This window comes from Drosophila miranda, chromosome XL (assembly GCF_003369915.1).
Source record: "Drosophila miranda strain MSH22 chromosome XL, D.miranda_PacBio2.1, whole genome shotgun sequence".
Classification (NCBI taxonomy): Eukaryota; Metazoa; Arthropoda; class Insecta; order Diptera; family Drosophilidae; genus Drosophila; species Drosophila miranda.
In genome coordinates this window covers 16,355,986-16,361,997 of record NC_046673.1, presented here as the reverse complement: position 1 = coordinate 16,361,997, position 6,012 = coordinate 16,355,986, and the positions used below count along the sequence as shown (strand labels likewise).

General features: G+C 45.7%; 1 protein-coding gene across 6 annotated transcripts in view; it reads left to right on the top strand.

The window, feature by feature from the left end:
• The first annotated feature begins 603 nt into the window (after positions 1–603).
• Positions 604–6,012, top strand: part of LOC108164954 (dopamine D2-like receptor) — a 55,267-nt gene continuing 49,858 nt past the window's right edge. For all 6 annotated transcript variants that reach the window (XM_033393147.1, XM_017300952.2, XM_017300953.2 and 3 more), the window contains exon 1: positions 604–1,414. The gene's annotated coding sequence lies outside the window, so the exon portion shown is untranslated. The remainder of the gene's footprint in view (positions 1,415–6,012) is intronic.

The window sequence follows — 6,012 nt, the reverse complement described above, 5'->3', positions numbered from 1 at the left end:
AATTTGGCGCGGGCGTCACATTAACGCGGCTAATGGTGAAAGTTTTATGCCTGGCTTCAGCTCCGTAATGTGCAACACTTGAGCAACAGCAACAGCAACAGCATCGTCGGGGCATGGCATGGCTTAAATGCGGAATTTAACTTTTCTTGCTGTTATAAAAGTGTAATACTCGTACACCCACACACACACGGGCGCACACCGACGCAAACACCGACACCCTCTCTTGCAACCGTTTCGAGCTAAGAGAGCAGGGTGAGCTGGCTTAAGAGAGTCGCTGTGGATGCTGGCTGCCAGAAGCATGCCAGAACAAGGACCAGCACTAGCACCAGCATCAGCATCAGACCAGACCAAGACCAGGGTCCCAGGACCCAGCGCCCGAATGTCTGGCAGGACCCGCTGCCATTAGCCGTGTCGTCTCCAAAGAGTAAACTTCGAAAGCCTTTCGAATGCCCAAGCACTCCTACTCGTCCTCGTCCTCGTCATTGTAGTCGTTGTCGTTGTCGTCGTTTGCGGTTCGTGCGGCTTCGCACTGGTCCCGACTCATGGACTCGTCCTCGGTTCTGGCCTGGCTATCGGCTGCTGTCGGCTCTGCCAGCTCTGCCGTGGCTCGACAGTTGGTTATGAAATCTGAACGTGTTCGCACGTGCCGCACGGATCTCGCAGCAGCTTCAACAGCCATCCACTCAGTTCAATTCAATTCAACTCAACTCCGCTCCACTCAATGCAACTCCACTCGAACTAAATCGAAATAAATCACCCCAGACTCTGGTTGAACAAACAAATATCTAAAAAATCTAAAAAAATCAAAAAAAAAAACCATACAAAATATATATAAAAAAAAACCCACAAAAAAAGAACTAAAACAAAAAAATTGCGAAAAATACATCAGAGAATTGGAAAACATTTCGTGCTAGAAATTTGTGTTTAGAAAATTTGTGTTTTCTTGAGTTCGCGCCTCTCGCAGTCTTCCTTCCTCTCTCTCTATCTCTGTCACTCTGCCACTCGTCTCTATCGCTGTCTATAGTGCCATCTCTATCTCATTAATGGTAACCAACTCAATCAACAAGCTGCAAAAATAAAGTTAACAAATAGGACAAAAAACAAAAAGAAACAAAACAAAAGATAGCAATAAATAGCATAGGATCATAGTTCAAGTTCTTTTATCAAGCAAATCCGTCGGCCAAAAACATTTTCTTTGATTTTTTTTAGAACTTTTTTTTGCGTTGTCAATAGACAAAATAAGTAAGTGTTTTGCGTGTTTGTGTGTGTGTAAAAAAAACAAAAACAAATGAAAGGCCGACAGGAGAATCGGTAGTGAAACTGCATGGAATTGATGGTTAGAGAACCAGAGGAGAGAAGAATCGATCACACTCTGCTCCGATCAGAGTTTGAGTAATAATCCCAAAGCCCGCATGTAAGTATTGTTGAAGATTTTTCCCATGCTCAAGACCCAATGATAAAACAATACCCAGCGAATGGGGGATGGCATCTGACATGATGAGAGCCTTAATTATTTGCCAATTGCCGATTTGATGGCAACGAATTAAATGATCCCATCCCTCGTCCCATTATGACTGTCCGACAAGCAAACAGCCGACAAATCGAAGCAATCGAAGCACTCGAAGTTCTAGGCACAGGATGCCAAATCAAACAGAAAAAACGTCAGTTTCAGATATCCCGAACTGAAAGGCAAAAAGCAAGTCTTTTCCAGACACACAAATACTTCAATATGTACTCGCACGAGTATATACTCGTGCTATATATGTACATACATATGGACATATACTCGTACGAGAATAAAGAATATGAAGACGGAGGGAGAAATGTTGCTTCGGTTGATGTTGTTGTTCATCAGGGGGTAAAACATCTGTGGCTTGTGCTTAAGTTAATTATTATCAATTAATAGCTAATCACGATAAATGTGCATGAAAGCGTTTGGCAAGAAAGCCAAGGAAGTAGCCATACGGGATGGGATGTCCATGTTTTTGTATGTGTGCTGCTGAGTGTGCTATGTGTGAGAGTGGGCGGCATGGGAGGGGAGGCAAGGAGCAACAAATGGCAATTGGGTAGGTCTTCAGGCACGCTTTACGCTCTCCCCTGGGCAATACATCTAATCGAACATCCTGTTGATTTGTCACACGCTGCGTATGAGAAATTGCAATTAAAAACACGCATACGCACTGTTGGTCATCGATTAAAAAACAAACTCAAATTGCAGACAGAAAAAAGGATGTCTGTGGACTGGGATGGATGAATGGAATCTGGAATCGATTGCTTTAAAAGGGATTTAAACACGAGCTTAAAAATCTTTTGATTCAACATTTCTGTTCTGTTATTTTCCTCTGTATTTCCATTTTTGACAATGTTTTAACGAAATTGCCAACTTCCGCCAATTACAATCTTTGAAGTATAAAGATCTACACTTCGCAATCTCTGATATTTAGGTTTCAGTAGGTATCCAAATCTTTAATTAACGCTATTCTCTGATTCGCGTGTGGCATTGCACAGATGGTACCTCAGTAGCTCAATGCTTCGATTATTATCTCTACTTATACATAAGTAGAGATTATTATAGAGCTGCTACGATTTTAAACATGCACATTCATGGCTTATGTCTTTGTACATATGAATGTTAATTAATTCTTTTGGAAAGTATTCTATTCCTGGGCAAGGAGGATCCTAGACTTCATGTACTTCAATCCCTTTTAATGCAAATGCAAACGAAAATGGGAATCAATCAGAAGATATTAACTAGAGTTGGGTGGAAGTGGCAGGGAGCGGGTGTTGGGGGGCATTATCCTTTATTAATTATCAATGTAATGGACGATTCGAGTCGTTTGGCCACGGCCATTATTGTCGGAAAATGAACAATGAAAAGGCAAAATGGCCGCATAAAAGCGAATATTTATGATCTGCTCTCGGGCCTCTCGTCAAATTCAGCCAAAGCTGCACTTCTACCTCGCTTTCTCCCATTCTCTCAGTGTGTTTCCTGGAATGTTTTTCGCCGGGCTTCGCCATGGGCTTTGGTCTCGACGTTTCCCCAGAGGATGACCTGCGAAATGACAGGAAATGCAGGATTATAGATATGGGAATTGGGTGGCGGATTCTCGAGGTGGAATGAGTAACAATCGCATTCGCATTCGCTGGCTGCTCGAGTTGGAGTGCCCTCAATAAACGACATTTTATTATATTTTCACTCTTCCGCCGTTGTCTGGGCGCCTTGGTGTTGCTTTTGCTTCTGCTCCTCCTCCTTTTCCTTCTCTTTCTACTTCCCCTCCTCCAGCTCCAGCTTCTGTTTCTGCTCCTGTTCGTTCCGTGCTGTGCTCCTTCCGTTACCCATATTTCTGTTCGGTTTTGTTCACTTTTCCTGCTGGGTTTTTTCTTTCGTTCTTTCGTTTTCCCTTTTTGTGGCTCTTGCAGTTTTTCCCGTTCCACCGTTCTACCGTTATCCCGTTCTACCGTTATCGTTTCAGTTACAAAGCGGCGCGCACTTTACGCTGATTGCTCGCTGGGCGCAAATGTTCCACAGGACGTAGGACACGGGCCAGGACATGCCGTTTTGCGTCGGTTTCGTTTTTTCCTCTTTCCTCTGCTCTCTCTCTCTCTCTTTTAATGTGTGTGTGTTTGTGGGTGGTGTGTCTATGTGTGTGTGTGTGAGCTGGGCATCGATATCATTGAGTTTATTGTTACTTCCTTTTGCAATTATCCTTGTTAGTCCAGGGCCCAGGCAAATGCACAGTGGCTCCTATTTCTAGTCGCAGTGGCAGCTCCAACGGCAGTCCGCATCCTCCTGGTACTAACTTCATTTGACTTCTCTTTCCTCTCTCCTCCTGTCCTTGGGCTCCCTGGTTCTCTGGCTCTTTCTTTCATGGGGCGGCCTCTGTTCTCCTCCGTTCTACTGTTTGGGGTTCGGGGGACTGCAGATGCTGGTCAGTGTCATTTGACCGCTGGAGAAAATGGTGCACAATTGGTCTTTGGTCCTAGGCGCCTTGAGGACCCATGTCCTGCGGTTTATGTTCTGCCCGACCATCGAGCAGCTTTTTTCCCATAATTCCAGCAAATCAGAGAGAGTTAGAAGAAGAGAGTGTGACCCTCTCGCCCCCGTCCTGCCTCATATGCTGGTGCAATTTGGTGCGTGTTTTCCTGGCATTTTCCTACTTCCATGCAACAGTCGACAGACCGCAATCCCCCAGTTAGTCCCCAGTAAGAGTAGGAGTCGTAGGGAAAACGCGAAAAGGCGAGAAACAACGAGGAAAATCGAGGAAAAACGCTGACACAACGCAAACTCAATCAAACTGTCAACAACAATTTGGTGCTTTCCCTTTTTCCTTTTTTTCGTTGTGGGTTTTTTTTTTTTTTGCTTAGATGCCACGCCCATTCGCTGGGCAGTGGATACCAATAAGCAAAGCAACTACACCCCCCCGTCTCTAGATCTGCCAGTGTATTGGTGGTGGCTGGTGTCCACACCCAAGTAATAAAAGTGTAGCATACGCTCGGCATTTAATGAAAAGCTGACGAAAAATGCAACACTCGAAACGGGAGGATCCTTAGGGCCAGTGGCAGTGGCACACCCTGCCCACACCCTTCAGCAGCTCTGCCTCTGCCAGCTCCTGCCATCCTCACCGATCCTCTCTAAGCAGTCGGTAAAAGCAAAGCATGACCAAATTAAATTAATTAAAGTGCAAGTGCAAGAACAAGAAAAATCTGAGCTTGCGGCACGTGAAACATTCAGTGGCAAGAAAACTCTGAACTAGAGCAAAATCAAGTTAAGTTGAGCTAGATTTTCCCATGGCGGGGGGTTGCAGTTGGTGGTCTCGAAGTGTTGCATAGTTTTGTGTGCAGTGCAACGCCTTTTAATGACCAACGCCTCTGCATGCTGTGTGGCCTGGCACCCACCACCCACCACCCAGCAGCCAGCACCCCACATCCAACACCCACTTGAGGTCTCTCTCCTTGGCTCTCTCGCTCTCTCTCTCTGTGTACCCCCCTGTGTCCACTCGTTGGCATCGCATTTTTTGCAATTAGCGGAATTGTTTCACATTTGCTTCACACTTCTCCCGGCTCCTGGCTCCCGGCTCCCGGCTCGTGGCTCCTGCCGCTGGCTTCGCTCTTCCTCCCTGCTGCTTTTGGTTGCAGTTTATCTGTGGTTGTCTCTCCGCATCCAACCCCCAACCCGCTCTGGTTTGTCACTCGGTTGCGCCACCAGCCTCCCCCCTCCTACGCCCCGCCTCCCGGTCACCCCTGGCGCTGCATCTATCTGTGTGTGTCCACTATTTTGGCACCCATGGGGACTCACTCACAGCTGAATCTTTTAAAACACATCTAAAAAGGATGCGCAAAGAGTGTTTGCGAGCGGATGCGGAAGGGGATATACAAACAGCTTTCTGCACTCTACACACTCCACTCTCCCCACTCTCTCTCTCTCTCTATCTCTCTTCACACATGACTCAGCTGGCTGCACTTTAGTGGGTAACCCAGTTTTCTTTGCTTAAAAGGTTTCCCCTTATTTGGATGCTTCATTTTTGTTGTGTTGTTTTTTTTTTGTTCTAGAAACAAATGGGTTTCATAGGTGTCGCCACAATTCGGTTGGTCCAAAGCTCATTTGCAGCATTTCTCAGTTTGTTAGTTTTGGAACACATCAAACTAAGTCGACTCAGCCGCACGGATATCACTCCAGAGCCCGTGCTCATCCTGCCAGCTTCCTTCCACCTTCGGCTCAACCAAAGTAAAAATAGAAAAAAGTAACAGGGGAAAAATAGGAGCCGATGGGCAGGCTTAGGGCGAAAATGTGAATACCCTTGCAGTGGCATCCCAAGCACTTCCAAGTCCTCTACATTTCTACGAGTATGAGGATCGTGTCGACTTTACACACAAAAAAAAATTAGGATTATTGTTTGTGTGTTATATGCAAGCACCTTCTGGATATCTTAAGGGTCAAAAAAGGGAAAAGAGCAACACAAGGCTTGTCCGGCGGAGAATCATACACGTAGACAAACGATCCGCTTGAAAATG